Genomic DNA, 14,004 nt, shown 5'->3' on the forward strand with positions numbered 1-14,004 from the left:
ATCATGTACTTGAATTGAGTGGCTTGAAAGGAGGGGGAGAAGGGGACTATTTACAGAGGTATGGACAGGGCATATGGGGAAACCACAGGAACACTGCTGTATCCTGGGCTGGAAGGGACAAGGGGAAGGGAATGAGCTCTGTGGAGATAACCATCCCACAGGGACTGTAGCCTTGGGATGCAGTCAGCCTGTGGGGACCTCATCCAGAGGGGACTTGAGGAGTAAGTCTTCCTCCTCTCAACCCTGCAGAAGCTCCCAGCTGCTAAAGCCACCTGGGGGCTCCAAAGAAGGAGCCTATTGATGTAGGCCCCCCTCCCTGTCTGCCTCCTGGGTCAGGAGAGGCAGAGAGCATGGAGAGAGGAGCAGATGAAAGGTATCCAGCATAGACTATTTCTCAAATATCATCTTATACGATGACATTGTTCTGGAATTAGATATAGTGCTGGTGGTATACAACTTTGTGGATACTGAAAACCCCTTTCCCACGATGACCTTTATGGTGAGTGAATTACATTTCTATTTTTTTTAATGCTTTTTCAGTAAGTAAATTCCCCTGTGGCTACAGGATCTAAAACTTTGCCTGCCTTCAACATTTCCCATCTCTCCTCCCAAAGTCATCTTACTTTTGGATTTCCTTGCCCTCCTTTTTTTTTTTTTTCTTTTTTTCTTTTTTTGCCTAGAGGTTTATCATCAAACATACCACATGCAGTATTTTCTTATGACTTTTGTTCATCTGCGGTCCACTCCACTAGATTGTAAACTCTGTGAAGACAGGGACTATGGTCTGATTTTCTCTCTGTTGTATTCCCACCACTCCTTAAGCCAGTGCTCAGTGCAAGTAGGTGAATATGTGTGGAATGGATGAATGACTGGAAGTGGACGTACTCTGGTAGGAGGTAGTAGGGAGGGGGATCAGGCCAGGTCCTGCCTGCTCTTTCCCCTCCTCCCCTCCCAGGGGCCTGCACTTAATCTGGAAACTACCACATAACCGTGCAAAGACATTCACTGCCCTTTCCTTTTGCAAACGAATCTTGGGTGGCTTATTTCATCTTCAAATGACACAGAGGACATTAAAAAGGACATCTACTATATTTGTCCACCTACATTCATAGCAACATTATTCACAATAACCAAAAGCTGGAAGCAACCCAACTGTTCATGGGTGGACGAATGGATAAGTGAAATGTGGCGTGTCCATACAACAGAACACCCCATACAGCAGAATACGGAGGAAGGACGTTCTGACCCAGGCTACAACCTGGATGAACCTCGAGGACATCATGCTAAGGGAAATAAGCCAGACACGAAAGGACCAAGGAGGTATGTTTCCACTTATGTGAGGTACCTCGGTGTAGCCAGATTCAGTAGAATGGTGGCTGCCAGGAGACGGGGGAGGAGACTGGGGAGTTAGTGTTTCATGGTCTAGAGGTTCAGGTTTGCAAGAAGGAAAAAGATTCTGGCAACTGGGCTTGGTCCCACAACGACGTGAACGTACTTCATTCTACCACACTGTACTCTCAGAAACAGTTAAGATGGTAAATTTATGGGGTTTTTTTAGCCACATTTTTTTAAGTGGGAAAAAAAGGGGGAAATATCCACAGCTGCCCTGAACAGAGCCAGGAATTTGGACACCCTGCTCTGTCCCCATGAGGCTGCTTCCCATTTCTAAAACTTCCATTGCTAAAAAATACTAGTTCTGGTTGGACTCTAGAGCTTTGAAACGGAAAATAAATGTTCAGATTCCCAAGTCCTTTGATCACGGCTCAGCCAATTCTCACTCCCAACGCAAAGCGAGGGAGGAGCATGGCCACCGAGCGAAGTGCCACCGTCTCCCTCAAACGCACCGGGCGGGCCACACACACAACCTGCCCCTTCCCCCGACCACTGAGAAGCCCTGCGTGAATGCAGGTGACACGCAGCCATCAGCATAGCCTGGATTTGCTGGTGCAGTTGCCTGTGGGACATCAGGCCTCTGGCTCATCTCTTCTGCCTGGAGAGTCTGAGGCACAGCAAAGCAGCAGGGCAGAGGGCATGAGGGTAATTAGAGGCTGGCCAGGCAGGCAGCTGGACAAGGTCACTGGGGGACCTGCAATGTCTATAAATATCCAGCCAGGTGGCTTGTTAGAGGACATGCACGCCTGCGCATGTGTGCGCGCACACACGTTTGTGTTTGTGTTTGGGAGGGGCAGGAAAGAGGGATGGAAGACTGAGGCAGAAAGCAACCTCAGGAGGAGGTCCCTGAGGGAAGGTGCGGTGGCAGGGCTGGTGAGGGGGTGGGTAGGGCTTGGTGGGTAAGGATCTGGTGAAAGTCCACAGGTGTCTGCCTCTCCCTCCTGCTCACAGCCCCAGGGGGAGTATGGGATGTCTCCAGAGGCAATTCAGTCTTCAGGGAACAGGCTAGGAGAGGAAAGACTTGCTAAGAGGTACCAGCCACAGCCGGTCATTCCTTTGTTTTACCAATAAAAGACTGCTTGCAATGAGCCAGGAGTGTGCGCGCCCAGTTCTGGTTCTGGGGGACTCGGGACCCCCACGTGCAGATATAATGTGGAAATGTGATGTTGTCCATGGGGATAGCCACCTCATCGTGGAGACACTGGCTGAGAAGCAAGGTCTCTGTCCCGAAATCTGGTCTACCCATTGACTGAGTGGGCTCAGAGTCACAGTTGCTGGACTTGGGTTACTGCTTCGTGATGCTCCCAGAGCTCCCTATGCTTTTTCTTTCTGCCCTTCCGTCCTTTGCTTGCTGCCTTCATCCGTATGCTTGTTATTGTCCCAAGAGGACTGCTGCCATTCCAAACATCACATCTGAGTTCAAGGTAGGGTGAAGGTGAAGCATTGTGCCAGACGCTTCTGTTTATTTGTTAACACAAGGCAAAAAATTTCTCCAGAATCTCACTCAATTCCTCTGCCAGCAGACTTAGGTTTCTGACGCAATGGCCAGAAGTGGGTCAAATAGTCACAGTAAACTGCAAGGTAGCTTGGAAATATGGGAACAAGATTGTCTCACCTGATTTAACAAATCCTGATGTCCTACCTGGGGCTGGGCATTGTTACCAGGGAAGAACAGGAGAATGGGTATGATGTGGGGAGCAGGTCTCCCTCAATCCCCAAGTAGTAAAGGAGATTCTGCACGTGAAGCAGAATTAGCATCTGGCCCTCAAAAATACTCTTTATTATCATTTACATATGAATTCTCTTCCTGTACAAGGATTGACAGGCACACCTTACCTCCCTGGACACTTTTAGGGGAGCTGGCAAAGGGTACACCCCCTCTTTTTCAGGGGAGAAGACAAGTTTTGCATGGAGGGGAGAGATGGGGAGGACTCAGCTGCAGGGCGGGAGGGTCCATGGTGTCTGGGAGCCCTTCCTCGGCCTTCATAGTTTGGCGTCCCTGGAAGGTCTGCATCCCTCTTGGGATCAGGAGACCTGGTTTCTAGTTCCTGCCCTGCTGCTAGTCACCTGCATGACTTAGAACTTAAACCTCCTAATTTTGTCATCTATATACAATGATGTCGATGATTCTTATAGGAGAAGATCTTATTGCCAGAATATGATGTTCTATGCAAATGTGAGGCATTGAATCCTTGGGGGAAGAAGCAATGGGCCAAGCTCAGGGAGTACCTCAGGGCTTCAGTGGTTTGGGAGGCTAGTAAGCACACACGTGTGTGCATGCGCACACACGCGCACACACACACATGCTGTGTGCACACATTCAAGCACACGTGTGCAGCACATACAAATGAAGGAAAACTTCATACACATTAAAACATGTTAAAAAAAAAGAAAAACCATCGGTAAAGTATCTGTCAGATGAGCCCAGGTAGCAAAATCTAACAAGTGGGACTTCATCAAATGAAAGAGCTTCCATGCAGCAAAGGGAAGCATAAACAAAATGAAAAAGCAGCCCACGGAATGGGAGAAAATATTTGTAAATCCTGTATCTGATAAAGGGTTATTATCCAAAGCATATAAAGAACTCATGCGACTCAATAGCATTAAGATAAAACAAATACTCCCCCAAAACCAAAAACCAAAACACCCCCTCCCAAAGCACACCACAGTTCTATTGAAAAACGTGCAGGGAATCTGAAGACACGTGTTTCCACAGACGACATCCAGATGGCCAACAGGTATGTGTAAAGATGCTCGGCATCACTCACCATCAGCAAAATGCAAGTCAAATCAGAACCACAGTAGCACGTCACACCTGTTAGTATGGCTGTTATTGACGACGAGAAGAAGGGGGAGCCCTCATCTGGTGTTGGTAAATGAATTTACCGAAGGTAAATTTACAGAAGGTAAATTGGTGCAGCCACTCTGGGCAACAGTGTGGAGGTTCCTCACTATCTCGAAAAGGTAGGTGCACCCCATCCATGTTCATTGCAGCCAAGACATAGTTAGTTACCATAGCCAAGACGTAGAAGCAACCGAAGTGTCCTTCGATGGATGAATGGGTAAAGAAAACGTGGTGTGTGCTGTAGTTCATTGAACAAAGTGGGAGTTATCGTTTCACTTTTGGCTCCCCGGCAACTTAACTGCTAATAGCCTACTGTTGACCAGAAGTCTCGCCAATAACCTGCATGATCCACTGACATGTATTTTGCATGTTATATGTATTATATACTGTATTCTTACAAAAAGAAAGCTAGAGAAAAAAATGATATTAAGAGAATCATATGGGAGAGAAAATATATTCATAGTACTGTACATGTATTCATTGAAAAAAATCTGCTTGTAGTCAAGCAGGGTCCCAGGATGGCGCTGTGTGTGGCCTGGTGGTCTGGGCTTTGCAGTGGCAGCCACTGGGCAGGACATGGGCAGCCACAGGGGCCGAAGTTATAGCTGGCTATAGGCAGCTGTGCCACACAGGGAGGCATCAGCCTCGGGAAGTCACAGCGCTGGGGCATCACTGTGGGCAAGGCTTTCCACAGAGCCTGGGAGTGGCCCTGAGCAGCCCCAGAGGCTGGCATGGGGAGGACTCCGGGGAGGAAGAGGCTGGGATCCATCTATACCACAATATCCCTGCTCTCTGGGCGCCCTCCTCCGCGTCAGCTCAGCCTTCTGCCTGCCAGCCCTAGGCGCCTGACTTGACCAGCCAGTGGGCACATGAGGTAACCTACAGGCCTGCCTAGTCCTGCCCAGGGGCTGCTGGGGCCTCTGTGGATCTCTCTGGCCCCTCAGAGGGCAACAGGTGCAACCTCTGTGCCAGTCACCTTTGATTTGGTTCTGTAGAGAATGGGGCAGTCAGGCATCAATGCCTTGTGGCTTTTGCTGTCGGTCCTTTAAAAACATCCACAGATAAGTGGTCTTGCATAGTTTGAACCCATGTTGCTCAAGGGCCAATGGAATAGTTTATGTATAAGATGGACTATTACTCAGTCATAAAAAAGAAGGAAAGTCTGCCATTTGTGACAACACAGATGGACCTGAAGGGCATTAGGCTGAGTGAAATAAGTCAGAGAAAGACAAACACTATATGATCTCACATATAGGAGAAATGTAAAAGGCTGAGCTCTCAGATACAGAAAACAGATTTTCTGGCTGCTGGAGGCAGGGGGTTGGAGGTCGGGGGTGGGTGAACCAGATGAAGGGATCAAAAGGTACAAACGTGCAGCAAGAAAATAAGTAGAGCCCTGGGATGTCATGTACGGCTTGGAGGCTGCAGTTAATAATACTGTATTGTATATTTGAGAGTTGCTAAGGGCGTAGACTTTAAAAGTCTTCAACGCAGGGGAGTCTGGGTGACACAGTCGGTTAAGCATTTGACTCTTGGTTTCAGCTCAGGTCATGCTCTCGGGGTCGGGAGATCGAGCCCCACACCAGGCTCCATGCTCAGCAGGGAGTCTGTTGGAGAGACTCTCTCTAGCTCTCCCTCTGCCACTGCCCCTCGCCCCTCCCCCACCAAATAAATAAATCTTTAAAAAAGAGGTTTCATCACACAAAAAACTGTTCACTAGGCTGATTCTGGAGATCATTTCACAATAGAGACAACTGTCAAATCATTATGTTGTACCCCTGAAACTAACGCAATTTATATGTCAACTATATTAAAAAAGAAGAGGAAAATGGGCAGGGGGATAAGCACCTTGAAGGGCTTGTCAAAGCAGGGGCAAGGAGGGAGAGCAGGTTAAGGCTGAGGTGACCTCAGCCTGTCCTGGAAGAAGTAGAAACACTACAAACAGAAGTGACTCAGAGGTTTTCCCAAGCGACCCTATCCTACTGGGAGAGTCTCCTCCAGAGGACAGTGGGATAGTTTCCAAGGGAAACCACATGGTTTCCACTTTCTCCGATGGAGAGATTCCTGGACATTTCCTGTTGCCCTGACATGATGAGAACTGCAGAGACCCCTTCCCTGCGGCAGAAGGCTGGCCCTGAGCAGTGACACCAGGCTGAACAGACCTCCAGGCGCCTCCTTGTGGAGGGGGCAGGAATCCTGGGACAGTCCCTTAGGAATCCACGGACTACCTCACCTGCAGGGGTGTGGGCAGCCCGCAACGGACCTGGGTTAAGTCCACCTCAGCAATGTCAGAATGAGCACCCAGCCTGGCAGCCAAGATTGGAGTGGAAATAGGTCCACAGGCCACACCACTGCCTGGTTCTGAAAAATTACAGGAACTTAAACTTAGGTTGTTCAGCTATATTCTGGCAACATGAGTCTCAGAACCTGGCCCTGTCGTTAAAAATACTGGGGCCCGCCCCAGCTAGAGCAAGGTTCTGGAAGCAGGTGCCAAAGTGCAGCAGTGTTCAACTAGGAGCACCGATGCTAAGTCCTAGGGCCGCAGGCTCGGGGGTGCGGGGGGAAAGCCGCGAGGGTGGGTGGTGAGCACGGGTCCTGGCAGGGAGCGTGGTGTCTCCTCAGAGAGCCAGACTGGGTGCTTTGACAGTTACCTGGTCCATGCTAGAAGTTCACCCAGAAATTGCAGCTTGGAGCTCCCCGGGGACGGCATTCTAGAAACGCCAGGCAGGGCCTGTTCAGGGCCCGCTGGCAGCCAGCACCTAGGGTCGGTGCTCTCCACAGCAAAGCAGAGCAAGGACACCCTGCAAGAGTTGGGCCTGCTGTCCAGGGCCTTCCTGAAGCCATGCGCAAGGGAAATATTGTATTGCCTCGGCAATGGCCCTGCTGTGTGACTGAAGTGAACGCCACTGACCTTCGGAAGTTCTCGCTTACTTCATTCTGAGTGGGGAGATCACATGAGTCAGGCGAAGCTCTGTCAGTTTACTCTGGTCAAGAACCTGGTTGAGGCCCCAGCGCTCGGTGAAGAGTCGCTTGCCCTCTTTACTGGGCTCCCGTCCCGTTGGCCAGCCATGCTCCCGCGGGACAGTCCCGTATCTTGCTATGGTGGAGCTAATGTTCTAGTTCACAGCACCCTTGGGAATACCTCACAGGCTCAGGGAAGGGGCTGCAGCCCCGTCACTGGGGAAACAAAGTCACTGAAGGTCAAGTGGCAAACGAGAGTTGGAACTGCTCTCATTTGGGGGAGGGGGAGACTCTGAATTTCCTCCTCTATAGAATGAAAGGAAAAGATCCCCTGCGGGCCCTGGGAGGATGTGAGATGATGCGCGGCCCATTCCTCCATGCTGCCTGCTAGGCGGTCATCACCGTGCTCCTCGTCATTGTCACAATGCCCGCACCCCTGGCCACCGCCTGCGGCTCAGTCACCCACCACGCAGGTAGGCGGTGTCACTGGAGGCCTGAAGCACATCCTTGGAGGTGGGGGTGGGGGACATCTGTGCAGCCTTTCCTCGGCTTGCATCAGCAACGATTCTGGAGCGGAGGGATGAGCGCTGCAGGGGAGGAAACAAAAAGTGGTTATTGGTTCTGATGAATCCCCAAAGCGTTTTGGGGAACCTTAGCTAGAGCTACACATAGCTGGAGGTTCATCCCTATAAACATCAGGCATGTTCTCATTTTTGAGAAAGAGAGAGAGAGGAGGTGCAGCGGTGGGAAGGGAGGCAGATGGCAGGGAGGGAGGGAGGAGGGGGACCAGATGGGCTTGCTGATAATTAGGTGTGTGCTCAGGCTCACTTGTCCATGACCACTGGCCTATGTGTCCCCTGGGTCTCAGAGTCTTACTTTCTCCCTTCATGGTCACCACAAAGAAGCCACAATACATATGCTTTTCTCTGCAAATGGTCCTCTGGACCCCACTCCTCACTATCTCCCACATCCCTAGCCCTCTTTGCTTTCCCCTCTGGGCCTCCCCATTCTGTTTCTCCTCTTCTCCTGTTTCTCAATGGCTCTTCATGTCTTGCCAACACTCAGCAAACCTTTGCTGAGCACCTAGTAGGCACCTGGTGCTCTGCAAGGCCTTGAGGACTCAGAGCCATGAGGATGATGGTAATTTCTTGCTCTGGAGGAAGCTCACTGGCTGTCAAGGAGGCAGACACAAAAAATTCCAACCCAGTAGGGGAGTGTGGGGACCCAGAGCTCTAGCATTTGGCTCTCCCTGGATCTTTGCTCCATACCATCCTCTTTATACTGCTGTGATGGCAGATGAAGTCTAAGAGGAAGCCCATGTATATCCCAAACACTGGTGGTCTACTAGGCCCTAAGGGTAGAGAGTAGACTCTGCCTAGCTCCTATCTTCAGGGAGCTATTGGAAAGATGTCCTAAATATGCTCAGGGTATGGAAATAGAGTGATATCGGTTAGTGACTTTGGCTAAAAGTAAGAGAAAACCCCTATTCAACTGATGTAAATGATGACAATTTAGTATCTCCTAAAAGAACTCAAATGGTTCCAGAGTTGGTTAATGCAGTGGCTCAATGATGTCACCAAAGACCCAAGTTCTTCCCAACTTCCTGCCCTGTCATCCTCAGGTTTTTGAAATGTCCTCAGTCTAGCTCAATCTAGCACAAAATGGCAGCCATTGTTGAAGCCGTGACACTCAGACATGATAATATCTTGAAGATGAAGGACTGGTTTCACCTGGCATCTCTTATCTGTGAGGAACATTTGCCTCAGAAATCATCCAGCAGACTTTTCTTTTTCAACATCCAGACTGTATTCCAGGCTCACCTCCTGAAGGAGTAAGGAGCGAGGCAACAGGGACTGCCACAACTAGCTTAAAGCAATCATGGTTCTCTTCCTGCCTGGGGTTTGGACTCACCTCCCCCAAAGAATGGGGCCACCCAAAGGCTACCCAAAACACTGAGGTCTGATAGAATGAGGGAAAGGAGTGGTGGACAGGTATTGTATGATCAACGAGTAAGGGGTGGGTGCTGGAAAGTGGGTTACAGGGTCTGCCTCCAGCTGGCAGGAGGTCTCTTCACAGACTTCGGGGCAATTTCATCTGGCAAGGGGTGCCCCAGGTAGAGCCAAAAGGTGAGAGGCAGAAAAGAGTTAGCAAGTAAAGGAGCAGCAGCTGTGTCTTCGCCTGGCGGCTCTTGCCCCAGACTCCCCCGTGGCTCACTCCTGAAGCTTCTTCAGGTCCTTGCCCAATGCTTCGTTCTCACTAAAACCCTCCAGTAAACCTGTCACAGACAGTGATCCTTGTTCAGAACCTGCGATTCTCCTTCTCTGCTTAGTTTTCTTCCTTGGTGTTTCTCTCTCTCAAATATTCTACAGATTTTACTTGTCTCTCTTGCTTTTTATGTATCTTTTGCTTGGGATGAGGGGGGTTTGCTTTGTTCACTGCTTTATTCCCGGCACCTAGATCAGCACCTGGCACTAATACATGCTCAATAAACACTTCTTGAATAAATGAAACCTGGTTGTGTATAGAATCATCTAGGGAGTTTGTGGAAAATGCAGGCATCTAGGACCTATCCCAGACCTACTGAATCTAGCTCTCTGAGGTGTGAGGAGCCGAGTCTCCCTAGGAGGCCCCAGTGTACAGTCTGGAGTTTGGGAGCTGTTCCCCCTGACTTTCTCACATTGATACAAGAGAGCTCAGCTTTGGGATGGAAATACTTATGCACTAAGGAGTACAGGTTATCACATCCTAGCATCAGTGAAGTGTGGAGAGATGGGGGTTCTGTACAGCAATTTGTATGCTATCAAGGGTGACGATGAAAGTGTTAAGTCCGTTATTATATGAAATGAGACTGAGACAAAGTGAAAGTTATTTAAAGCTTTATTTTATGATAAGTATTAGAAATCAGATTGAGGGGTGCCTGGGTGGCTCAGTGGGTTAAAGCCTCTGCCTTCAGCTTGGGTCATGATCCCAGGGTCTTGGGATCAAGCCTCACTCACATCGGCTCTCTGCTCGGCGGGGAGCCTGCTTCCCCCTCCCCTCTGCCTGCCTCTCTGCCTACTTGTGATCTCTGTGTGTCAAATAAATAAAATAAAAACTAAAAAAAAAAAAAAAAGAAAAGAAAGAAAGAAAAGAAAAGAAATCAGATTGATTGGCCAGGGAAACGAGACTGAAACAAAGTTAAAGTTATGTAAAGCTCTATTCTATGCCAAGCATTAGAAGTCAGACTGACCGACAAGGGCCGTCTCTGAAGAGAGTGACCACTCCCAGCTTATAGGCTCAAGAATTGACTGACTGACCGGTCAGGGTCACCTCCGAAGAGAGCGACTCCTCCCAATCTTACAGGCTACCTTTTATTGGGTGAAACTGCAACCCGTATCTTGGTATCTCAGCCCACCGGGTTTGTGTGTCTCTTGTTGATTGGCTAGTTTCATCCGGTCTGGTGACGTGTTATTCAAGATTACCCCATACCAGGAACTGTTACAAATAGTACTTTTTGGGTAGGCTTAGTCAATTAACATATTCAGTGTAAATAATAAGATCCTCGTCCTTCCCAAGATGGAGTCATTTTGGTTTGGGCAAGACCTTCTCACTGTTACAAACAGTACTTCGTACTGATTAGATGTCTCCATCTGGCCTGACTCGTCCTTGTATTCTGGGCTCTGTTATCAGGAACTAGCTGACTACATTTTACTGGTTTTCCAGACTTGTTTCTAAATAAGTTTCTCTTGGGGGGAGAGTCAATTTAAGTTTACTGCACAAACAACAAAGTGGCTATTTACCCAAGATGGAGTCACTCTGGCTAAATAGCTCCTTACAAAAGTGTTATGGATTGAGTACCTTCTAGCCCCAGCAGTGCTGTTACAGGACACAGGCGTGAATGTGCAGAGCAGTGGGGGCCTGTGTGAATGAAGAGTGGGTGCACACAGGTGACTTATATGAGAACATATAAAGAACGAAGATAAATCAACATGGCAAAGAGGCCAATTAAAGAATGGGTGAGAAACCTGATCAGGAACTTCACAGAAGACCATATGAGACTAGCCAATAAGCACATGTAGGCATATGTCCCTTCATTATCGAGAAATGCAGATGAAACCATGTGTGTGTTCTTACCAAATGTGTATTGTTTTGGATGCATGCGTTTATTTTGTATTGAAGGATGATAGATAGGCATTAAATAATGCAGACCCTTAGGAGCACAACTTAATGAGTTTTATCAGTAATGGTGTAAGTGTAACTGGATCCCTTACCCTGACTAAGATTTAAAGACATCTGCATGGGTTCCTCATGGTGCCCAGAGAGACGGTTGTTCTGACTCCCACCATCACAGATCCCTTTCTTGACTGTCAAATAAATGGATTTACACAGTATGCTGTCTTCACAGTCATTTTTTTAAAAAAATATTTTATTTATTTATTTATTTATTTGACAGAGAACCACAGTGACAGAGGGAACCCCAGCAGGGGGACTGGGAGAGGGAGAAGCAAGCTTCCCGCTAAGCAGGAAGCCTGATCCAGGTCTCAATCCCAGGACCCTGGGATCATGACCTGAGCCCAAAGCAGACGCTTAATGACCGAGCCACCCAGGCACCCCCTTCACAGTCATTTTCATTGGTCTTCTTCTGCTTATCATTATGTTCATTGCTTAAAATCTCCATATGGTATTCGGTCATGTGAACCATTGAATTGTTGGACCTACTGATGCCCCTTCGAGTGTTTCCAGTTTCTTGACTCTTCTGAATAAAGCTCCCATGCACATTCTTGTGCATGTCTTTTGGTTTCTTTCTATGGGGTGTACATCCAAGAGCGGGTCATCAGTTAGTAGGCACGGTCCACTCTCTGACATGTGACATGTCGTTTGACGCTTTCTCCGGCAGCATATGTGAGTTCTGATGGATACGCATCCTTGCCAACTTAAGATATTGTCAGGCTTTTATTTTCAGCCACTTCGGTGGGTGTGTGTGGCGTCACACTGTGGTTTCAGTCTGCATTTTCCTGATAATTAAAGGTGTCGGGTCCATATGGACTCGAGAGGATGGTTGTGGGGGCCCGTTAGGAAGGAAGGGACTGGAGTGTGGTTTGAACATGGGAGGAAGGACATGAATAAAATAAAAAGGTGTTTTTTTCCAAACCAATAATGAAGGCTTATAGAAACTAAGGAGTACGATTAATTCAATTTTTTGGTGTGTGCCCAAGGTAGAAAGAAAATGGGGAAACAGGAGAGCAACAGCAGTGTAGTGGAGGTAATTCAGTTTTAGAAATTTGAACCCAAGTGGACCCTGGGAGCCTCTGTGGTCACCATCTCTATCTGGGCTCATTGCCAAGAGTAGGCCATCTGGTCTGATCAGTGTCAGGAATGGAATCCAAGACAGTGACAGGGGCAAGCAAGGCAGAGTCCCCGACTCTGGTCACTCAGGGCTAAAACTTCCCACGTTCCATGTCCTCTCTGACAATTAGAACAGACTAACCCTGAGCTGTGGGTTCAGCAATGAGTACAGATACACCAAGGCCAGTTTGGAAGAAACGCATATACAGCTCTGTTTGGGTTCTCCAGGTAAGGAGTCTTAGCCATTGGCCAGTAGGTCATAAGCTCCAGGTCAGAATAGGAACAGTTCTCGCACGAGTCACTCAGGCCACCAGTGACAGACACTAATTAGGCTCAGGGAACCCCTGGTTTCAGTGCTACAGATGTTTTGGGTCAAGCTGCGTGTTCCTCAAACTTGTATGTTGAAGTCTTAGTACCTTGTACCTCAGAGGGAGATGCTATTTGTAAATAGGGTCATTGCGGATATAGTTAGTTAAGACAGGGTGATGCTGGATGGGGGGGCCTAAGTCAATGTGACTGACGTCCTTATGAAGAGCAGACCCTCAGAGACAGACGTGCACACTGGGAGGAGAACATGATGGGAAGATGAAGACAGAGCTCGGGGCGCCAAAGAATGACAAAGCTCACCAGCCAACCACCAGAAGAGATGCCATGGGCCTGGAAAGCATCCTCCCTCAAGGCCCTCATGCTGGAAGGAACCAACCCTGCTGACACTTGGATCTCAGCCCTCTCCTCCAGCCTGTGAAGGATACCTTTCTGTTGGGACTGACCTCAGGCTGTGGTGCTTTGGAAGCTGACACGGCAGCCTACCTCCCATACCGGAGGGCCTTCCTTCTGGGTCTTGGCCTTCCCCTCCGAACGCCTCCCACCTTAATGGGAGTGGGGAAGGTTTATTTCTGCACAGTGTGGGAGAGGAGCTGAAGTGTGCAGAACATTCAGGAGTGGATTTGGGGAACAGGAAAGTGTGGGGTGAGGGTCCTGTGGGGTATAAGGGACTCTGACCCTGGAGCACCCACAGGGGAGGAGGCTCAGGAAGGCATCAGAGAGGCAGTCAGGGACAGAGTTAGCCGAGGCTTGCGGTGGAAGGTGCTAAACGCTGCTGGCAATTGGTTGGGGTGTGTGTACGTGTGAGTATGTGTGTGCCTGCACATGTGTGCATGTATGTTTACACAGGTGCACCCATATGTACATATGCCTGTATGCATGTGGGCATACGTATGAGAGTGTGTGTGTGTGTGTGTGTGTGTGTGTGTGTGTGTCTACTGAAGAGAGAAAAAAGTAAAGGAAAAAAAAGGAGAGAGGCACCCAGCTGGAGAAACTGGTTCTTTAAAGAATCCCCCCCAAACTCTTCCTTCCCTCCTGGGCTTGCTGTGAACCTTCCTTAATTAATGCCTGTAAAATGCTCTCAGATGCTGGAAGGAAAGCAGCAGCTTTATAAATAAACACAGACTTCTAAAGGTTGACGAGTGCCTGAGTCCCTT

The sequence above is a fragment of the Mustela erminea genome, chromosome 6 (genome assembly GCF_009829155.1).
Source record: "Mustela erminea isolate mMusErm1 chromosome 6, mMusErm1.Pri, whole genome shotgun sequence".
Taxonomy (NCBI): Eukaryota; Metazoa; Chordata; class Mammalia; order Carnivora; family Mustelidae; genus Mustela; species Mustela erminea.